Below are 20,903 nucleotides of genomic sequence, written 5' to 3'. Positions count from 1 at the left end.
ATTTTAATTTTGATTGCAAAATCTATGCCAACTTCATAGTGCTCCCCGTCTATGCAGCCATTCCAGGAAAATGTGTATCCAGTTCCTACTTCAGTAAGCTGGCTTTCATTTGCCAGTCTTGTTTCTCTCAGGGCTGCTATTTGGATGTGATACTTTCCGGATTTTCTTGCAACACGAGCTGTTCCTCTTTCAGGTCTATTGGGTTTTGTGTTGTCTATAAGCATGCACACATTCCATGTACCAATGATGACTGGAATCATCACAAAAGTTTTTGTCTATTTTTTTTTGTTTCAACTGCAGGGTAGGATCCCTGCCTGTTGGGGTAGCTGGGCCGGGGTTAGGTGAAGTAGGCACCTTTTCTACCTCCTTCCTCACACCAGGAGGTGAGCAGCGTGGTTCTTAGAAAAGGCTGCTCAGACACCCAGGGGGCTGCTGAATCCCACTGCTGCCTCAATACATTAAGAAGACAACCCTGTGCCCTGGGCCTCCTAAGTGTAGGGTTGTGACTACAGCTCCTGGTATATCTACATCTGCTGCTTCATCACTAGCTTGTCTCTACAGGACTTCAAAGTAGATGAAATAATAAAATAGTAGCAATCAAATAGTAAAACAATGAATATTAAAATAAAATAATGAAATAATAAAATGTAAAATTGCATAGGTGATGTCTTTTTACTTTGTGTAATTGGATTTAAGTGAGACAGTTATGTAAAGTTAGCAGCCTCATTGTCTCTTTCAGAGTCATCAGAGTTCAGTGACGACAAAAGTCAAGACAATGGATGATGGTTTGGGATGCAGTGGATCACTTGGTGTCTTCAATATCTGATCAAGCTCTCAGTGCTCCACAGTACCTGCTTCCAATGCCTTCATGGCCTATTGGAAAAAATTATTCACATCTTTCCCATCCCTAACTCACTAATGAATTTGAGGCCCATTGGTTACCCTCAACCTTATTTAGCCCATCTGCCTCTAGGCACATTATAACAACTTGGAGCCTCAAGTGAGAATTGGGTGGCAGGTGTATACCAAAACTGGATAAGCAGCCTTGAAGAGGGCTCACAGCCCTCACACCAGAGGTGCCAGTCCTCTCTGAACACTTCAAGTACCCAAAGTCAGATCTGAGCTTAGGTCTTCCAGATACAAGTCCAGCACTCCATCTACATACTACTTAGTTTCTTCTATTGTATACGTTTTTCTCCTGGTTCTTCTCACCTCACTCTGTATCACTTCATACAAGTTTTCCCTTGTCTCTCTGAAACTTCATAATTTCATAAAACACAGTATTATTCTATGACACTTGTATACTAAATATGTTCAACCTTTCCTCAATTGATGAATACCTAAGTTTCTAGTTTTTTAAATTATAAAAAGATTTGCTATAAATATTTTTGTAAATATTGGTTCTTCTTTTTCTCTGATCCCTTTGGTGTGAAGGCTTAGCAGTGATATCACCAGGTCAAAGGTCACGGTGTAGTAATGTTTGGGGTATAGTTTCCAATTGCTTTCCAGAATGGCTGGACCAATTCTCAGCTTAACCAACAGTACATGAAAGTGTCTGTTTTCCCCTATTCCCTCCAATATTTCTGATTTTCCTTTTTTGTCAACTTTGATAATTTAGTAGAATAGAATAAAGTGGAATCTCTAGATTTGCTTTAATTTGCATTTTTCTAATAATTTTTGTGATTAGTGATTTTGGAACATTTAAAAAAATATGGCCATTGTTAACTTTAATTTCTTCCTTTAAAAAATGCCTGTTCATATCTTTTGACTAACTGGAGAATGACACATTCTTATAAATTGAATTGATTTCATATATATCTTGGGAATGAGACCCCTATCAATGTAAGGATTCCCTCCCCCACCAGTGCCGCAGTTACCTTTTTCCCTTCTAATTTTAACTACATTAGTTATGTTTATGAAAAAACATAATTTTAAATTGTATGTAATCAAAATTGCCTGTTTTGTTGTGTGTGATCTTTTTTAGTCCTTGTTTGGTTGTAAACTCCCTATTTGTAGAATCTTAAAAATAATTTCATCCTTGTTCCTCTAGTTTGTTTATGTTATCAGTCTTATTGTCTAATTCATATATTCATTAGGAGTTTGTCTTAGTATGCGGTATGACCTACCTTGGTCATACCACAGGTCTTGACCTAATTTCTGCTAGACTGCCTTCTACTTTTTTCATTCTCTCCATCTCCTCCCCCCCAGAGTAAGTTCTTATCCACAAAATTTAGCGTGTTGTGTTTTTCATGCACTAGGTCACTAGGTTCATTTATTTCTAGGTCACTGGGTTCATATGTTTCTGTATATTACACATCTAATCTGTTCCGTTGATCAACTTCTCTATTTCTTAATCACTTAACCAAATTTTTTTGATAATTACTATTTTGTAGTATAATTTGTGATCTGGTACCTCTGATCCCTTCCTTTCCAGTTTTTTCATTTCCTTTTAAATTCTTGATGTTTTATTCCTCCAGTTGAATTTCATTATTAGTTTGATTTTTTTAAAAAAGGCTTATAAATTAGTCCTCTGGTAGTTTGATCAGTATGTAATGCAATATGGAAATTAATTTAGGTAACATTGTCATTTTTGCTATGTTGTCTTGACTTAACCATGAGAATTAATATTTCTCCAATTATTCAACTGTTTCCATAAACAGTGTTTTGTACTACTTTGGTAGGTGGACTCCATGTATTTTACAATTCTGTAGTTATTTTAATTGGATTTTTTCTGCATTTTCCTATTGAATTTAATTGGTAACACCCAGAAATATTGAAGATTTGTGTTTTTTTATTTCCTGCAATACTCTTGGCATTATTATTCATCTAAATCAAGATTTCACTTGACTCAAATTTCTAATTGACACTTAAATATTACAATATAAGAGAATTTAGAAATATAACATCTCAATATCATGTATTTAAAAAATGAAACAAAACTTGTTACCAGTCAGATGACATCAATGCAGCTGGGTACATTTCCAAATTATCCTATATAAAAAGAATTAATCTTATTACCTTTGATATTTTATATTGATCACATCTAAAGCCCATGTTAAAGTTATCAAGTATGGAACAATCACATTTGATTAAAGATAACAACAATAGTCAACATTTATATAATATTTACCATATTCCAGTCAGTGTGTTAAGCACTTCACAATAATTTCACCATTTTGATCCTCAAAAATAATATGGGTACCCATATTATTTTCCTCTTTACAGATCAGAAAATTGAGGCTAACAGAGATTAAGATAATTTGTTTAAGATTGCATAGCTAATACATTTTTGAGACCAGAATATAACTCAGGTTTGCCTGCATTTTTCTAGCATTTTTTACAACACCTTTATTTGGGAATCTTATCTGAGATAAGAGGGATTAATAGGGTCAGAAGGGGAGGTTCTCTGAACTGGAAGACTCACAGAGGTCCCTGATCTAAACACAATTTTCTGTTTTCATAGTCAAAGAAAGGTTAACGAGAGGCAGCTATTTCAGTCTCAGATAAATTGTAAAATGAAAACCATATACCTTTCCCCTCCCCATTCACACTGAGATTGTTTAGGATAGCTGCCTTCCTTCATTATACAAAAACAATGGCCCTATCAATCTTCAGGGAGGAAATTGATCTCAGTTTTATTTACCCCTGAAATTTTTATAGAATTTAAATTTTTACTTTTCCTTAAAAACAAATTCTAAAGAATGGTATTTAAGAAGGAGGTGAGTTCCTGGAATTACTCAAAGCCCCAGGACTGCAGTCTTAAAATGATTTATTTCCAAACCTCCAAAATATACAAAGATATTTTTGTCAGTTTTACAAACTTTGATCATCTCATTTTATTTCTGTAATTCCAATGTGGCCAAGGTTGAAATGATGGGGAAAAACATCCTGCAGGTTATTTTTCTTCCCTTTTCTTAAAATCAAATCTCCTGCTGAAAGCCTAAAGTGAGAGCTAGTCCTGCTCACTGGGAAAACTGTTTGAAATATGAAACTTCATTAATTTTCCCTAGCATTCTAAACTCTTTTGCTATAACCTTACGGCAGTTTTTCTGGCTGGTTGCATTTTCCCCTTAAAAATCTGACATTTTACAAACACAGAAAAATAGATAAAATGATAAGACTGACACAAAGAATATAAAGAAGAAACCCCTTTTAGAGGGATGTGGATAGAAACCATCACTTAAAGTTGCCCAGAAAAACCAAAAGTTTATCTGACCAGATTAAGATTTTTCAGTGATTAGAATTAATTTCTTTAATTTGCAATGATGATGAGAGTTGAATTAGCCAAAACATCTGAATCAGCTGAAATCAATTGAATTTATTACAGCTTTATGCCAAATGCCACATAATTCAATTTCCCATTACTTAGTCATTCCTGTAATTATTGGGAGGATCCCTTGGTTCCATGCTATCAAAAACTATCCAAGGTAGGACTTACTGCTGCTACTGCTGGAATTCATCTTCTGTCACACCTTTTTTAATTAATTAATTAATTTTTAGTTTCAACATTTACTTCCACAAGATTTTGAGTTCCAAATTTTCTCCCCATCTCTCCCCTCTGACAGCACCCCAAGACAGCATGCCTTCAGATTATCCCTTCCCCCAAACTGCCCTCCCTTCTATCACACCCCTCCCTTTTCTTATCCCCATCCCCTCTATTTTCTTGTAGGGCAAGATAGATTTCTATATTCCATTGCCTGTGTATCTTATTTCCCAGTTGCTTGTAAAAGCAATATTTAGCATTTGTTTTTAGAACTGGGTGTTCCAACTTCTCTCCCTTCCTCCCTCCCCACCCATCCCCACTGAGAAGGCAAGCAATTCAATATAGGTTATACATGTGTGGTTATGCAAAACACTTCCATAATAGTCATGTTGTGAAAGACTAACTACATTTCCCTCCATCCCATTATTCTATTCTCTTTTTTGACCCTATCCCTCCTCAAAAGTGTTTACCTCTAATTAACCCCTCTTCCCATTTGCCTTCCTTTCTATCATCTCCCTCTGCTTATCTCATGTCCCCCTACTTTCCTGTAGTGTAAGATAGATTTTCATACCAAATTGAGCATGTACGTTATTCCCTCCTTAAGCCAAATGCAATGAGAGTAAGGCTCGCTCTTTCCCTCTCATCTCCCCACTCTTCCCCTCCATTTTTTGCCTCTTTTATGTGAGAGATAATTTGCCCCCATTTTATTTCTCCCTTTTTCCTCCCAATATATTCCTCTCTCACCTCTTAATTTTTATTAGATATTATCCCATCCTATTCAACTCACCCTGTGCCATGTGTGTGTGTGTGTGTGTGTGTGTGTATTCCTTCTATCTACCCTAACATTGAGAAAAGTCTCGAGTTACCAATATGATCTTTCCATGTAAGAATGTAAACAGCTCAACTTTAGTATGCCCCTTTTTATGCTTCTCTTGCTTCTTGTGTTTGAAAGTCAAATTTTATATTCAATTCTGATCTTTTCATCAAGAATATCGAAAGTTCTCTATATCATTGAATGACCATTTTTTCTCCTGAAGTATTATACTCAGTTTTGCTGGTAGGTGGTTCTTGACTTTAATCCTAGCTCCTTTGACTTCTGGAATATCATATTCCAAGCCCTGTGATCCCTTAATGTAGAAGCTGTTGGATCTTGTGTTATCCTGATTGTGTTTCTACAATACTCGAATTGTTTCTTTCTGGCTGCTTGCAATATTTTCTCCTTGACCTGGGAGTTCTGGAATTTGCCTACAATATTCCTAGGCATTTTCCTTTGGGGGTCTCTTTCAAGAGGTGATCAGTGGATTCTTTCAATATCTGTTTTACTCTCTGGTTCTAGAATATCAGGGCAGTTTTCTTTGAGAATTTCTTGAAAGATGATGTCTAGGTTCTTTTTTTTGAACATGGCTTTCAAGTAGTTCAATAATTTTTAAATTGTCCTGGACGTATTTTCCAAGTCAGTTGTTTTTCCATTGAGATATTTCACATTGTCTGCTATTTTTTCATTTGTTTGATTTTGTTCTATAATTTCTTGATTTTTCATAAAGTCATTAGCTTCCATCTGTTCCATTCTAATCTTTATTTATTTATTTATTTAACTTTTAACATTCATTTTCACAAAATTTTGGGTTCCAAATTTTCTCCCCATTTGTCTCCTCCCCCCATCCCAAAAACACCAAGCATTCTAATTGCCACTATCTCCAATCTGCACTCTCTTCTATCATCCCTCTCTTCCCTTGTCCCCATCTTCTCTTTTGTCCTGTAGGGCCAGATAACTTTCTATATTCCATTACCTGTATTTCTTATTTCCTAGTAGCAAGAACAATACTCAACAGTTGTTTCTAAAACTTTGAGTTCCAACTTCTCTTCATCCCTCCCTCCCCACTCATTCCCTTTGGGAAGGCAAGCTATTCAATATAGGCCATATCTGTGTAGTTTTGCAAATGACTTTCATAATAGTTGTGTTGTGCAAGACTGACTATATTTCCCTCCATCCTATCCTGCCCCGCATTGCTTCTATTCTCTCTTTTGATCCTGTCCCTCCTCAAGAGTGTTGACTTCAAATTGTTCCCTTCTCCCATTGTCCTCCCTTCCATCCTCCCTCCCACCCTGCTTATCCCCTTCTCCCCCACTTTCCTGTATTGTAAGATAGGTTTTCATACCAAAATGAGTGTGCATTTTATTCCTTCCTTGAGTCAAGTGTGATGAGAGTAAACTTCATGTTTTTCTCTCACCTTCCCTCTTTTTCCTTCCACTAAAAAGTCTTTTGCTTGCCTCTTTTATGAGAGATAACTTGCCCCATTCCATTTCTCCCTTTCTCCTCCCAATATATTTCTCTCTCACCACTTAATTTCTCTTTTTTAAAGATATGATCCCATCCTATTCAATTTACTCTGTGCTCTCTGTCTCTCTGTCTCTGTGTGTGTGTGTGTGTGGGTGTAATCCCACCAACTACCCAGATACTGAAAAGTTTCAAGATTTACAAATATTGTCTTTCCATGTAGGAATGTAAACAGTTCAACTTTAGTAAGTCCCTTATGACTTCTCTTTGCTGTTCACCTTTTCATGCTTCTCTTCATTCTTGTGTTTGAAAGTCAGATTTTCTTTTCAGCTCTTGTCTTTTCATCAAGAATGCTTGAAAGTCCTAAATTTCATTGAAAGACCATTTTTTCCCCTGAAGTATTATAATATATTCAGTTTTGCTGGGTAGGTGATTCTTGGTTTTAGTCCTAGTTCCTTTGACTTCTGGAATATCATATTCCACACCCTTTGATCCCTTAATGTAGAAGCTGTTTAGATCTTGTGTTATCCTGATTGTATTTCCACAGTACTTGAATTGTTTCTTTCTAGTTGCTTGCAATATTTTCTCCTTGACCAGGGAACTCTGGAATTTGGCCACAATGTTCCTAGGAGTTTCTATTTTCGGATCTCTTTCCAGTGATGATTGGTGGATTCTTTCAATATTTATTTTGCCCCTTGGTTCTAGAATATCAGGGCAGTTTTCCTTGATAATTTCATGAAAGGTGATGTCTAGACTCTTTTTTTGATATTGCTTTCAGGTAGTCCCATAATTTTTACATTGTCTCTCCTGGATCTATTTTCCAGGTCAGTTGTTTTTCCAATGAGATATTTCACATCATCTTCCATTTTTTCATTCTTTTGGTTTTGTTTTGTGATTTCTTGGTTTCTCATAAAGTCATTAGCCTCCATCTGTTCCATTCTAATTTTGAAAGAACTATTTTTTTTCAGTGAGCTTTTGAAACTCTTTTTCCATTTGGCTAATTCTGCTTTTGAAAGCATTCTTCTCCTCATTGGCTTTTTGAACCTCTTTTGCCAATTGAGTTAGCCTATTTTTCAAGGTGTTATTTTCTTCAGCATTTTTTGGGTCTCCTTTAGCAAGGTGTTGACCTGCTTTTCATGTTTTTCTTGCATCTCTCTAATTTCTGGTCCCAGTTTTTCCTCCACCTCTCTTACTTGATTTTCAAAATCCTTTTTGAGCTCTTCCATGGCCTGAGCCCATTGAATATTTATTTTGAATGTTTGGGATACAGAAGCCTTGACTTCTATGTCTTTCCCTGATGGTAAGCATTGTTCTTCCTCATCAGAAAGGATGGGAGGAAATATCTGTTCCCCAACAAAATAACCTTCTATGGTCTTATTTCTTTTTCCCTTTTCTGGGCATTTTCCCTGCCAGTGACTTGACTTCTGAGTTTCCTCTCCACACCCACCTCGCCTCCAGTTCTGCCCAGCCAGCACTTGGGGTCTGAGATTCAAATGCTGCTTCCCTGCCTCAGGGCTTTTGGTGGAGGCAGCGCTCAGTGTGAGATTAAGTTCTGGTGCTCAGTTGGGGGCAGGGCTGCCACATGGGGCTCATTTCCCTTCCGGGGGTTTACATGGAGACCTTCAACAATGGATCCAAGCTCCTGGCTGCTTTGGGAGCCCTTGTCTGCTGCTGCCTCCACTGCTGCCTCCCGAGGGGGCTTGAGATATGGGGTCACCCCACTCCCCTCTCGGCCAGCCAAAAAGCCCTCTCACTGACCTTTGGCACCTGTGCGTGGAGGGACCTGCTTGCCTGCTGGAGATTCTGTCCCTGAAGCCTGCTGGGATCTGCTTCTCTTGGTGCCATGCGACCAAGGCAGGGCTGGGTTCTGCTCTGAGTCCAGTGCACAATGGACCTTTCGTGTCAGTTTTTCAGGTCTCTCTGGAACAGAAAACTCCTCCACTCTGTTGTTCTGTTGCTTCTGCTGCTCCAGAATTTGCTGGGAGTTCTTCTTTATAGGTATTTTATGGCCTGTGGGTTAGGAGCTAGCATATATATATCTTTCTACTCTGCCATCTTGGCTCCTCCCCCTCCATTCTAATCTTTAAGGAATTATTTCCTTCAGTGAGCTCTTGGACTTCCTTTTCCATGTGGCTAATTCTGCTTTTTAGGGCATTCTTCTCCTCATTGACTTTTTGAATCTCTTTTGTCATTTGGGTTAGTCTATTTTTTTAAGTTTGGTTTTCTTCAACATTTTTTGGGGTCTCTTTTAGTAAGCAGTTGACTTGTTTTTCATGATTTCCCTGCATCATTCTCATTTCTCTTCCCAATTTTTCCTCTACTTCTCTTGATTTTCAGAATCTTTTTTGAGTTCTTTCATGGCTTAGAGACCAATACATATTTTTCTTGGAGGCTTTAGATATAGGAGCTTTAACATTTTTGTCTTCTTCTGTTTGTATATTTTGGTGTTCCTTGTATCCAAAGTAAAATTCTATAGTCTGATTCTTTTTCCAGTTTTTGCTTATTTTCCCAGCCATTTACTTGACTTTTGAGCTCTTTGTCAAGGTAGTTCTCTGTTTCCAATGGGGGTGGGGAGGTGTACTATCAGCTGCTTGATCCCCACCCCCCCACCCCCAATCTGTGGGCCTAGAGCTCCAGAAAAGCTGCTGCTGTGGACTCCTGCACTCCCTCTGCTGCCCTGGGGCTGAGGCTGGACCACTTTACTCTCTCACAAAGGTCTGACAGGTTTTTTACACTGACCTTTCAATTTGTCTTTGACGTTTTGAGGTCATGAAGTCTGTAAACCACCACAGGTGCCAGACATTCAGTCCCCCCAAGACCTGCTCAAGCCCCATCTATGCTGATGCAGACTATGTTAGATTGTGCTCTGCTCCCAGCACGAAGTGATAGCTGCTTCCTGTCGACCTTCCTGGCTGTCTTGGGCTGAAGATTTGCTTCTCTCTGGCATTCTATGGGTTCTGCAGCTCCAAAATTTGGTAAGAGTCATTTCTTACAGGTATTTGGCTTCACTTGGGGGGAGAGCTTTGGTAAGATCGTACTTTTACTCTGACATCTTAGCTCCACCCCTGTCACAACTTCTTAAAACCTGAAACTTAACTCTAGATCACCCCATTCCCTGGGATAAACCAAATCTAACCCTAAACTTCCCCAGTCCCTTGGGCAATTCCAATTTTTCCCAATCACTGAGGCAAACCTAATTTAACCCTAGACTTCTTTAATCCTTGCAAGCAATCCTGAACTTCCCCAATCCCTGGGGCAAACCTAAAATTTCCTGGGGGGAAATCCAATAACTCTAAACCCTCTCATTCCTTGGGGCAAAACTAAACCACTCTCTCCTTAGGGACAACCCAAAACTGGATCCAAACCTTTCAAAAGTCCCTGGGGTGAGCCCCCAAGTATCCAAAACCTAAACTTCTCCATTCCCTGGGGTAATTGCCAAGCCTTAAAATAAAAAATCACATCAGTACCCTAAACCTTACCTGAGCTCAGAAAAAAAAATGGGTTTGAGAGTATGATTCCCACCTCCAGAGGCAGTCTTTCATGAAAATGTCCCTTGGTGAAAATTAACCAGAGATCTCTAGGAAGTTTTTTCTTTAGAACTGTGAGCCAGGATCTGAGTTCTGACATGACCAGCATGGCTCACCAAAAAACTGATAGGTGAAAGATGAAGTGACTAAGAAAAACAAATGTTTGATTTGAGCATATAGATTTATTAAGTAATTATGCCAATTGCTTAACAAAGTGGGACCAAACCTACTCTGTTTAGGTCTGTATCCCAAATACAGGTGGAGGATAGACCTTGATACATTAAAAATTAAATTAGTGAAATTATTGAAATAAGACCAATTAATTAAAAGGAAATAATATAACATTAGATAGTCTGATTTCTAATCAGAGGAAAGATCAGGGACTTTCCCAGTTAGGAGGAGGAGAGTGAACAGATACAATTCCTTGAATTCAGGAAATGGGATGTCCCCCTGCCCAAGTATCTGTAAGCCATCAAGGAAACATGGGAATAATAACTGATTGATCAGCAGGGGACCATTTTTCAGAAGAGACATATGGATTGCTTGAGAAATACAACTGTGAGAAAATTCCTTGCATCAATCTTTGGATTTGATGGGGTTTCTGGTAAGCATAATTTAGGTCCTTGGTTAAAGGTCTGTAAGAAAAAGCTGGAGGTAGTCCAATTTCCCAGCCATGCACGACATGCAATAAGGTTTTCTTCCAATTCCCACAAATGAATAAAGTTTTCTCATAGAACAAGTTGGACTGGAACCCTAACTGAGGAGAAACTAAGCTAGCTCCAGAGCTGAGTTACAAGATGGACTCAATGTGGTTCACTCAGTTCCCACAGTAGACTAGTTACTACTCTAATTCCTTCTTATTCCCTCAATAGTCAATTATATTTATAATCTTTCCAGTCTTGACTAGCCCTGCATCACTGATATAAAGCCAACTTGATCACAGTATATTATCTCTGTGTTATATGTGATATGTGTTGCTGTATTCTCTTTGCCAATATTTTTCAAATTTTTACATCAATATTCATTAGGAATATTGATCTATAAGTTTCTTTTCTATTTCAACTTTCTTGGTTTAGACATCAATATAATAGTTGACAATGTTGTCATTGTATCACAGAATTCTTTAGATCTCCTTTCCTATCTTTGTCTTCAAAATATTTTTATTCATTTTGAACTTAAATACAAATACATAAAGGACAAAAAAAATTTCCATGTACACAGCACAACATTGAATATAATATTCAATTCAACATAAAATATAAACCCATGAATATATAAAATATATATATTTAATATATAATTATATATATAATTTAATTTAATATATATTGAATTCAATATAAAACCATGAATTTCCATTTAACATTTTTTACTTTTTTGAAAAACTATGTAACGTAGTGAAACTTATTTTTCAAAGCTACTCTGCTTTTCTGTGCTTCCTTTTAAGTTTTCTTTTGTTCTGTGTTCACTTTTTTCTTTCTCCCCATCCACTCTAGTGAAAGGTACCTTTAGACACAAATATGCATGTGATATAGTATATACAGCCGTATTATACATACTTGTCTTTACCAGTTCGTTCTCTGGATCTTCCTCCATAGGTCCTTTGTAGCTGATTTGAATATTTATAATATTCAAAATGACTTAGTTGTTCAAAGTGGTTCATAGAACAATATTGCTGCTACCATGTACAATGTTCTCTTGGTCGTGCTCATTTTACTCGTCATTATTTCATGCAAGTCTTTCCAAGTTTTTTCAAAAATCAAGCAACTCATCTTTTCTTATAGCACCGTAGTAGTGTTCCATTACAATCATACACCATAACTTGTTTAGTCATTTCCCAAATGATGGACATCCCATTAATTTCTAGTTCTTTGCCACCACAAAGAAAACTGCTATAAATACTTTAGAACATTTAAGTTCTTTTTCTTTTTCTGTGATTATCTTGGGAAGCAATATAGTAGTATTGCTGGGCCAAAGGGTATGCCCAGTTTTATAACTCTGGAGGTAATTTTAAATTGTTCTCCAAAACGTTGGAACAGTTCATCGTTACTTTTCCTAATTTTGCTAATAGTTCGTGTAATATTTGACTTAATTATTCCACTTATAAAACCATCTGGTCCTAAAGTTTTCCCTTTGTGAATTCCTTTATGGTTTGATCAATGTCTTTTTCTAAGATTGGACTTTTTCATCATCTATTTTTCTGCTAATCCGGATATTTTATTCATTTATAAACATTAATCCATTTTGTTTAGATTATTGGTTTTATTTACATATTTTTAAGCAAAATAATTTCTAATATCTATTATTTCTTAATTTGTTGTGAATTTTCTTTTTTCATTTTTGATATTGGTAGTTTGGTTTTCCTTTTCCATTTTAAAAATAAAATTATCTGATAGTTTATTTTTTCAAAATCATCTCAGTTTTATTCAGTGACTTTTTACTTTGAATTTTAATAATCTTTTTTTTGGTTTTTCAGAATTTCTATTTGTTGGTTTTCTAGTGTTTTTTAGTTGAATACCTGATTGGTTGGTTTTTGGTGAAAATGTTGAGAGATGTAAATTTTCCCCTTAGGACTGCCATAGTCAAATGCTAAAAATTTTGATATGTCATCTCATTTTTATCATTATCATTATCTTTTATAAAATGGTCTATTATTTCTATGATTTATTAGTTGACCCACCAGTTCATATTTGTTACTGTTGAGTAATTATCAGTCATGTCCAATTCTTCATGACCCCATTTAGGCTCTTCATGACCTCATTTGGGATTTTCTTGACAAAGAAACTGAAATGATTTGCCATTTCCCCCTCCAGCTCATGTTACAGATGAGTAAACTAAGACAAACAGAATTAAATGACTTGCCCAGAGTCACACAGTGACTAATAAGTGTCTGAGGCCAGATTTGAACTCATGAGGATGAGTTTTCCAGACTCTAGGCCTGGAATTCCATCCACTTCACCACCTAGCCGCCCCATTGCTTCATTAGAATTTTTATTTATTCTCTTATTAATCTTAATTCCTTTCCTTTTTTAATGAATAAGTTCAAAAGAAAGAAGATGAAACATTCCATTAACCTTCTGTTAAAAAGGTAATGAACTTATAATGCAGAGAAAAAATCATACATTTTCACATGGTCAATGTTGGAATTTGTTTTGTTGCATTTTGCAACTATGTACTGAGTGCTTATTTTTTCCATGTTTTTTTTATTTGCTTAATGGATGGGAGAAGGTAATGGGATGACAAATTAGTTAAGAAAAAACAAGTAAAAACCCTCCAGAGAATATTTATGTTATGATTCACCACATCTGTTTTCATATAATTTGCTTCTATGCAATGGTATTGCTCTGAATTAAAACTCAGACCCTGAACCATAATGTCAAAATGTGATGTTAAAAATACATAGCATCTTTTTACTATTAAAAAAAGTATTTCAGCACTGTCTCAGTGTGCTAACATTACTATTGGTATTACTATTATTGGGAATAAATTCATGAAAAATATGTTGTGTGCTGTATTTAAAGTAGGCAACACTTGCATTTTTAAAACATTGCATTGCTAAGACATATGCTATGAAATAAAAATAATTTAATCCTTTTTTCAATTGTCCTTTATTGAATATAAATTTTTACTGCATTTTGGTTAGCAAAGCATATGTTTAATCTCTGCCTTCTGCATTTGTTTGTGAGGTTGTTATGCCCTAATACATGATTAATTTTTGAAATGGTACCATACACAAATGAGAATGTGTCTGCTCCTTTCTATTGCCATTCAATTATCAATACAGCTCTATCATATCTATTTCTAAATTCTATTCAGATCCTTTCTTCTTCATATTTTTGGTTAGATTTGTCTAGTTCTGAAAGTGGCACATTGAGCACTGCCTCATCCCCTGCTGTAGTATTAGAGACTTTTTCTACCTATAAATTAATTAGCTCTACTTAAGTATTTAGATATTAAGCTATTTGATGTGTTTGTATATACATAAATACATACATGTATACATATAAATACACACAAACATAAATACATACATATGTATGTATATCTATGTATGAAATATTGAAATTAATCCATTGTTTTGACACCTTTCAGCAAAATGTAGTTAGCTTGTTTATCAGTTTTTAATCCAGGCCTTTTTATTGCCTCCCTTTTCTGAGATCGTAATTGTGACCTCTTTTGTTTTCTTAGCTCAGTTGAATTACAATAGATTTTGTTCTAGTCTTTTATTTTAATTTGGTGTGATTTTTTATGGTAGAATTATGGTTCTTGTAAACAAAATATTGTTGAATTCTTCTTTTTCCCCTCATTTTTGTCTTTATTTCTCCACTGCCTTGCACAGAAGAGTCATTCATAAATGTGTTTTGAATTTATTCAAATTCTAGTACATAATACAAAGCTTGTAGTGTTTATTTACTGGAGATAATTATATTTTAGCCTAATGGATACTTTCTGTTTTCTAAAAAATATTGTGGTTTGTGGGCCTGTTTCTTCCTTTTTTTTTTAGGATTGAATTTTTTTGGGGGGGAGTTCTACACATACATTCTTATTAAAAACATTTTCACATTAGTCATGTTGCATAGAAGAATTAAAATGAGTGAGAGAAATTATGAGAGAAAACATACCAAACTGAAACGTAACACAAGAGAAAATAGTCTGCTTCATTCTACATTCCAATTCCATAGTTCTTTCTCTGGATCTGGATGGCATTTTGCCTCGAGTCCTTTGGGAATGTTTTAGGTTCTTGCACTGCTGTGTAGGACTTAGTCTATCAGAAACAATCCTTGCACAGTGTGCCTGTTATTGTGTATAATGTTCTCCTGGTTCTGCTTATTTCACTCAGCATCAGTTCATACAAGTCTTTCTAGGTTTTTCTGAAGTCCAACTGTTTGTCATTTCTTTCCATTACATTCATAGACCACAACTTGTTCAGCCATTCCCCAATTGATGGGCATCCCCTCAATTTCCAGTTCCTGGTCACCACAAAGAGAGCTGCTATAAATATTTTTGTACATGTGGATCCTTTGCCCATTTTTATGATCTCTTTGGGATACAGCCCTAGAAGCGCTATTGCTGGATCAAAGGGTATGCACATTTTTATAGCCCTTTGGGCATAGTTCCAAATTGCTCTTCTGAATGGTTAGATCAGCTCACAGCTCCACCAACAATGAATTAGTGCTCCAACTCTCCCACATCTTCTCCAACATTTATCATCTTATTTTATCAAGTTAGCCAAACTGATACGTGTGATGTGATACTTCAGAGTTGTTTTGATTTGCATCTCTCTAATCAATAGTGATTTAGAGCATTTTTCCATATGACTATAGATAGCTTTCCATATGATTATAGATTTCTCCCTCTGAAAACTGCCTGTTCATTTCCTTTGACCATTTATCAATTGAGAAATGACTTGTATTCTTGCAAATTTGACTCAGTTCTCTATATATTTTAGAAATGAGGTCTTTATCACACATACTAGTTGCAAAAATTCTTTCCTAGTTTTCTGCTTCCCTGCTAATCTTAGTTTGCATTGAGTTTATTTGTGCAAAAACTTTTCAATTTAATGTAATCAAAATTATCCATTTTGCACTTCATAATGTTCTCTATCTCTTCTTTGGTCATAAATTTCTCCATTCTCCATAAATCTGACAAAATACACTATCCCTTGGTCCCCTAATTTGTTTGTAGTGTCAGCCTTTAAACCTAGATCATGCACCAATTTGGACTTTATTCTTCTGTATTGTGTCAGGCATGGGTCTATGTCCAGTTTCCTCCACACTATTATCTAGTTTTCCCAGTAGTTTTTGTCAGACAGTGAGTTCTTATCCCAGAATCTGGGGTCCTTGGGTTTTTATTAAACTATAGTCTGCTACATTCATTGACTACTGTGTCTTGAGTACCTAGGCTATTCCGCTTCTCTGCCCCTCTATTTCTTAGCCAGTACCAAGTAGTTTTGATGATTGCTGCTTTATAATACAATTTGAGATATAGTATGGCTAGATGAATTAGGCTTTCTAACCCACTCAGCTATTCTCTTCTCTTTTCATTTTTTTTAAAATTTAGTTTAGTCCGTTCAGTTGTAATAGTTAATTGTGTATTAATCTCCATCTTGTTTTCTTATATATTTACCCCCTTTTTATAAAGAAGAAGAGGTCTTGGAACAGGAATATGCTCTGCATTAATGTTCTATGTTTGTTCAATTGGCTTCCACTCCCTTGTCACTCATCTCTTCCATTTATCCGAACCACAGTCACAGGTTCTTGCCCTTTCTTGCTTTTAAATCTCTTTTTACAATAACTTTTCTGAGTTTAGGTGTGTGTGTGTGTGTGTGTGTGTGTGTGTGTGTGTGTGTTTGCTTATGATTAATCCCTCCCTAAATCTTCTCCTGCTCTTATTTTCCCTTTTTTCCTTTTCCTGTTTCCCGTCCCATTGCTTTGTGAATTAAACATATTTCTGTAGTACACTTGTATGTATATATGTGTGTTTGTGCGAGTTTGTGTTCATCCTTCTTTTGACCAATTAAAATGAAAATTAGGTTCCAATGCTGTTTGCTCCCCTATCTCTTTCCCATTTATATAAATTCTACTTTACCCCTGAATTATGTGAAAAAATAAATCCCCTACCCTTGGGAGATTCCTCCTCATTCTTTTCTTGTATATAATTATATTTAGGTATTTAGCTTCTCTCTCTCCTTTCTTTTTTCTCCCTTGGCAAATTATAGCAAAATAACTCTCAGGACTTTTGTCTTTTTTGACTTTTTCTGTGACTGTGGATGCTACTAAGGCTGTGAGGGACACTTGTGTCATTCCCATTCCCTCCCCAATAGAATACAAACAGTTCATCTTATAAAGTACCTTCTGACTGATCACTTGTATTTGCCTTTTAATATATCTCATCACTCTTTTATTTGTATTTCAAAGTTTCTATTCAGCTCTGATCTTTTCATTAAAAATGCTTGGGAGTCCTCTATTTCATAAAGGTTCATTTTTTTTTCTCTATAGAATTATATATACTTTTGTTGGACAAATTATTATTAGTTATAAGTCTTTATCTTTTACCTTTTAGAATATAATATTCCCTGTTCTCCATTCCTTCATGCTGGTAGTTTCTAAATCTTTTGTGATCCTGTGATTACTTAGTACTTAAATTCTTTTAATATAACTGCTTGCAAATTTTTTTCTTTTACCTCAAGGCTCTGGATTTTGACTATGACATTCTTTGGAGTTTTTTTTTCCTTTTGGATTTCTTTTAGGAGGTGATTGGTGGATTCTTTTTATTTTCAACTTATCCTCTTGTTCTAATATACCTAGGTAGCTTTCATTCGTGATTTCTTGAAATATGATATCTAGATATCCAGACCTCTTTCTCTTCCTCTCCCTCTCTCTCTACCTTTCTTTTTGTAATAGCTTTCAAGTAGCCTAATCATTCATAAATTATCTCTTTTTTTGTTTTCCAGGTCAATTAAAAAAAATGAGATCTCTGACATTAACATTTTTTCTTCATCATTTTGATTGTTTTAATGTTTCTTGTTGTTTCAAGGATAAACTTCTGTTTGGTCCATTCTAATTTTCTGGCAATCTGTTACTCGGGTAAAGTTTTGTACCATTTGTGATTAACTGTTAATGCTATTTTCAAGTCTTTCCTCCAATACCCTCATTTCTTTTCCAATTTTTTATTCTATCAATTTCATTTTGCTTATGTTTCTTTTTAGTCTTTCTTTAAAATTCTTGCTGGATTTCTTTTCATAATTCTAATAGATCTAGGATTCAGTAGATCTTATGGCATCATAATAGCTCCTTGTCTTTTGTTTTTCTTGTTTACTCATTCTTCCAGTCTTACGTCCTGGATTGGGATTTTGTTTAAGAGCCAGGTTCTGCATACTTTTTGTAAAGGTGTCATGCACAGCTGAGAAATATATATACTCTTTTCTGTATCATTGAAGTTAATCATTCAATAATTAACTAGTCTACTGTGACATTGTATGATCCTGGCCTAGCTTATCTGTGTTCCTGCCACTATGCCCTTTGAGTGTCGAATGCTTGGTTCTTCAAGGATCAAAGGAGTGGCTTGACCCAGAGACAGGGGTGATTTGCAGACTTTCAGTGCATTGTATGGTCAGAATAAGAGCATGGCCTATTTCTCCTGGATTTTGCAGGCATCAGACTCCATTTTGTGTCAAAGACAACACAGCAGCAGACTTAACCCCTGAGTACTCCAGTAAACAGCAGTTGACCCCAGGCTTTTCAGTTAGTGGCTCAGCACGTTCTAAAATTCAAACGGGTTCTCTCCTACCCCTGCTCTGAACTGAGACTAAGTCTCCAATCCATTCTTGGGGTAATTGCAGTCTATCCCTTCCCTGGACCCTGAATTGGGTCCATGATTGCCTTTGAGAGACTTTGGGGTGTTGGCCTAACAGGAGGTTGCTCCAAACAGGAGCTTGAGTCCTAAATCTGACTTCTCTAGGTCAGGAAGACCCTCTATTGTTGGCCTGGAACCAAACTATGTCCATGACTTGTTCTGGGTTACCCATGCTATCAGCCTACCTTGCACTGGTGCTGAGCTTCCTCGCATGGCTGGCCTAGTGCTGTTTTCTATTTTTGCACTTGCAACAATATTTATACTTGCTACCTTTTTTTGTTTGCATGTGACTGTTGGTTGATTGATGTTAAACCCTAATGAATTCTACTAAAGGTTGATGACACATTAAACTACTAATGCTACTACAAAAGTGGGAAATGAAATTGCAAACACTTTTCCTTTATCCGAAAGACTAGATGATGTCTGTGTTTGGGTGGAGGGAGGGGAGCAAAATAGGGGTGGGGTGGGATGCATTTAAACTTAATAACTTTCCTGCCTCAACTCATTGTCTGAAATGCTAGAAATTAGTGTTTGCAGAACTAGTGAGCAAGGGACACACTGTCTCTAGGTCCTCTTGACCTTTTTTTTGTCTCTGGAGATAGGAATAAATTAACTGACATTAAAGCACATTTGTAGAAATGTCTTCTTAGAATGCACCAATTATCCAGGAATAAATAATGACTTAGTAGCCTGAAAAAAATCTAGAAAATGGTAGCAATTTTATTTGAAAGTTGCAGGTCAAACAAAGTCAATATCTGTGGTTAAATGCACGATAATTTCCATTGCATTTCAATATGGAAGTAGGTACTCCTGATTGATAGCCTCTGGAGGCACCAAAGTGCTTAACTGAGTACATAATATTTGAATACCCAACCAAGTACAAAAGTTAATTGGCTGTCAGCATATTCCATTATAATATAACCTTCTAATTTGTTTATTTTGGTTTTGAAAAGTGTGCCTAGCATTGAAATTTTTATGTACACACCTGCAAGGTGACCTTTATTACAATAAATAGTATTTGGAATGATGTAATATATTTTGGCCCTTCACCTGAAACTTATTGGGGTCATAAACAATTGAGATGTTTAAAAAGTGAGAATAGATAAAATATTGAATAAATAAAAATATTGAAAATAAGTAAAATATTGAGATTCTTCCATTACTGTTTGTTTGAAGGTCTCATATATTAAGTTTGCCTCATCATACATCCATTGGGTCATTTAAGGAACCAAGCACTTTTTGCCCAATATCTACACAGCATAATTCTAGGCACTGGGGAGGTAGAAAGGCAGTTAAGACATGGTTTTTGCCCATATGGAGCTTCTATTTTAGTGGAGGAAATGCACTTTATGCATACAAATGTAGTACAGTGCAATTACATTCATATAAATAGAATATAACAACAATATTAAAAAAATATGTGAAGTTGGAGAAAGGAAGGGTCATTTTTTACTGGATGAATGAATGAAGTCATTAGAGAGAGGGTAGCAGTTAGTTGGGCCTGCAAGGAACTGTGTCATTTCAGAGGTAGAGATTTCACTGGATAAAGTGGAGATGGGTGGTGAGGAGGATAGAAGAGGGTGTTCTTCATCTATGGAATAGTATAAGGTGAAAAAGCACTAAAAGAATAATGGCTAATAGTACAGTTTGGCTAGAACACCACATCTGTGGAAGGCAGTAATGAGCTGTCAGGGTGGAAAGATATGGATTAGCTGGGGGGGAAACTGAGGTGGGCAATAAGGGCAGTCTGCATTAGGGTGCCAATGAAAATGAAGAAAAATACAGGACTGACTCCAGAGGGACTATGAAAACAGAACTGATAGGGCTTGGTAAAAGATTAGATGTAGGAGGTAAGGTAACAGAAAGAATGAAAAAAAGTATACTTTTGAGACAATGGGCAAAATGTTGGTGCCATTGACAGAAAAGTCAAAAGGAGGAATCAGTTTTTAGGAAAAGAAAATTTCAATTTTTTTATATTGCTTTATGTGTATAGCAAGTAGGCATAATGTGCTTAATAGTATAATAAGAGACTTGTGAGCATGTGCAGAGTGCTCAGCTTATCCCCATGTGGAAGAGGTTGTGGAATCTGCTTCTAGAAAGGCTGATGACACATAATAGAAAGACTGGTCCCTGTTTTGGAGTAGCCATAGACATTTTGTAATTTGTTCTGGCTATGCAGTGAGCCTCAATTTATGAACTTGCCAAAGATAGCAAAAGTTTTTAACAGGTGAAAAGAGTGTATTATGAAGCTGGTGAGCTT

Source organism: Notamacropus eugenii, chromosome 3 (genome assembly GCF_028372415.1).
Source record: "Notamacropus eugenii isolate mMacEug1 chromosome 3, mMacEug1.pri_v2, whole genome shotgun sequence".
Taxonomy (NCBI): Eukaryota; Metazoa; Chordata; class Mammalia; order Diprotodontia; family Macropodidae; genus Notamacropus; species Notamacropus eugenii.
This window is presented reverse-complemented; position numbering follows the sequence as displayed.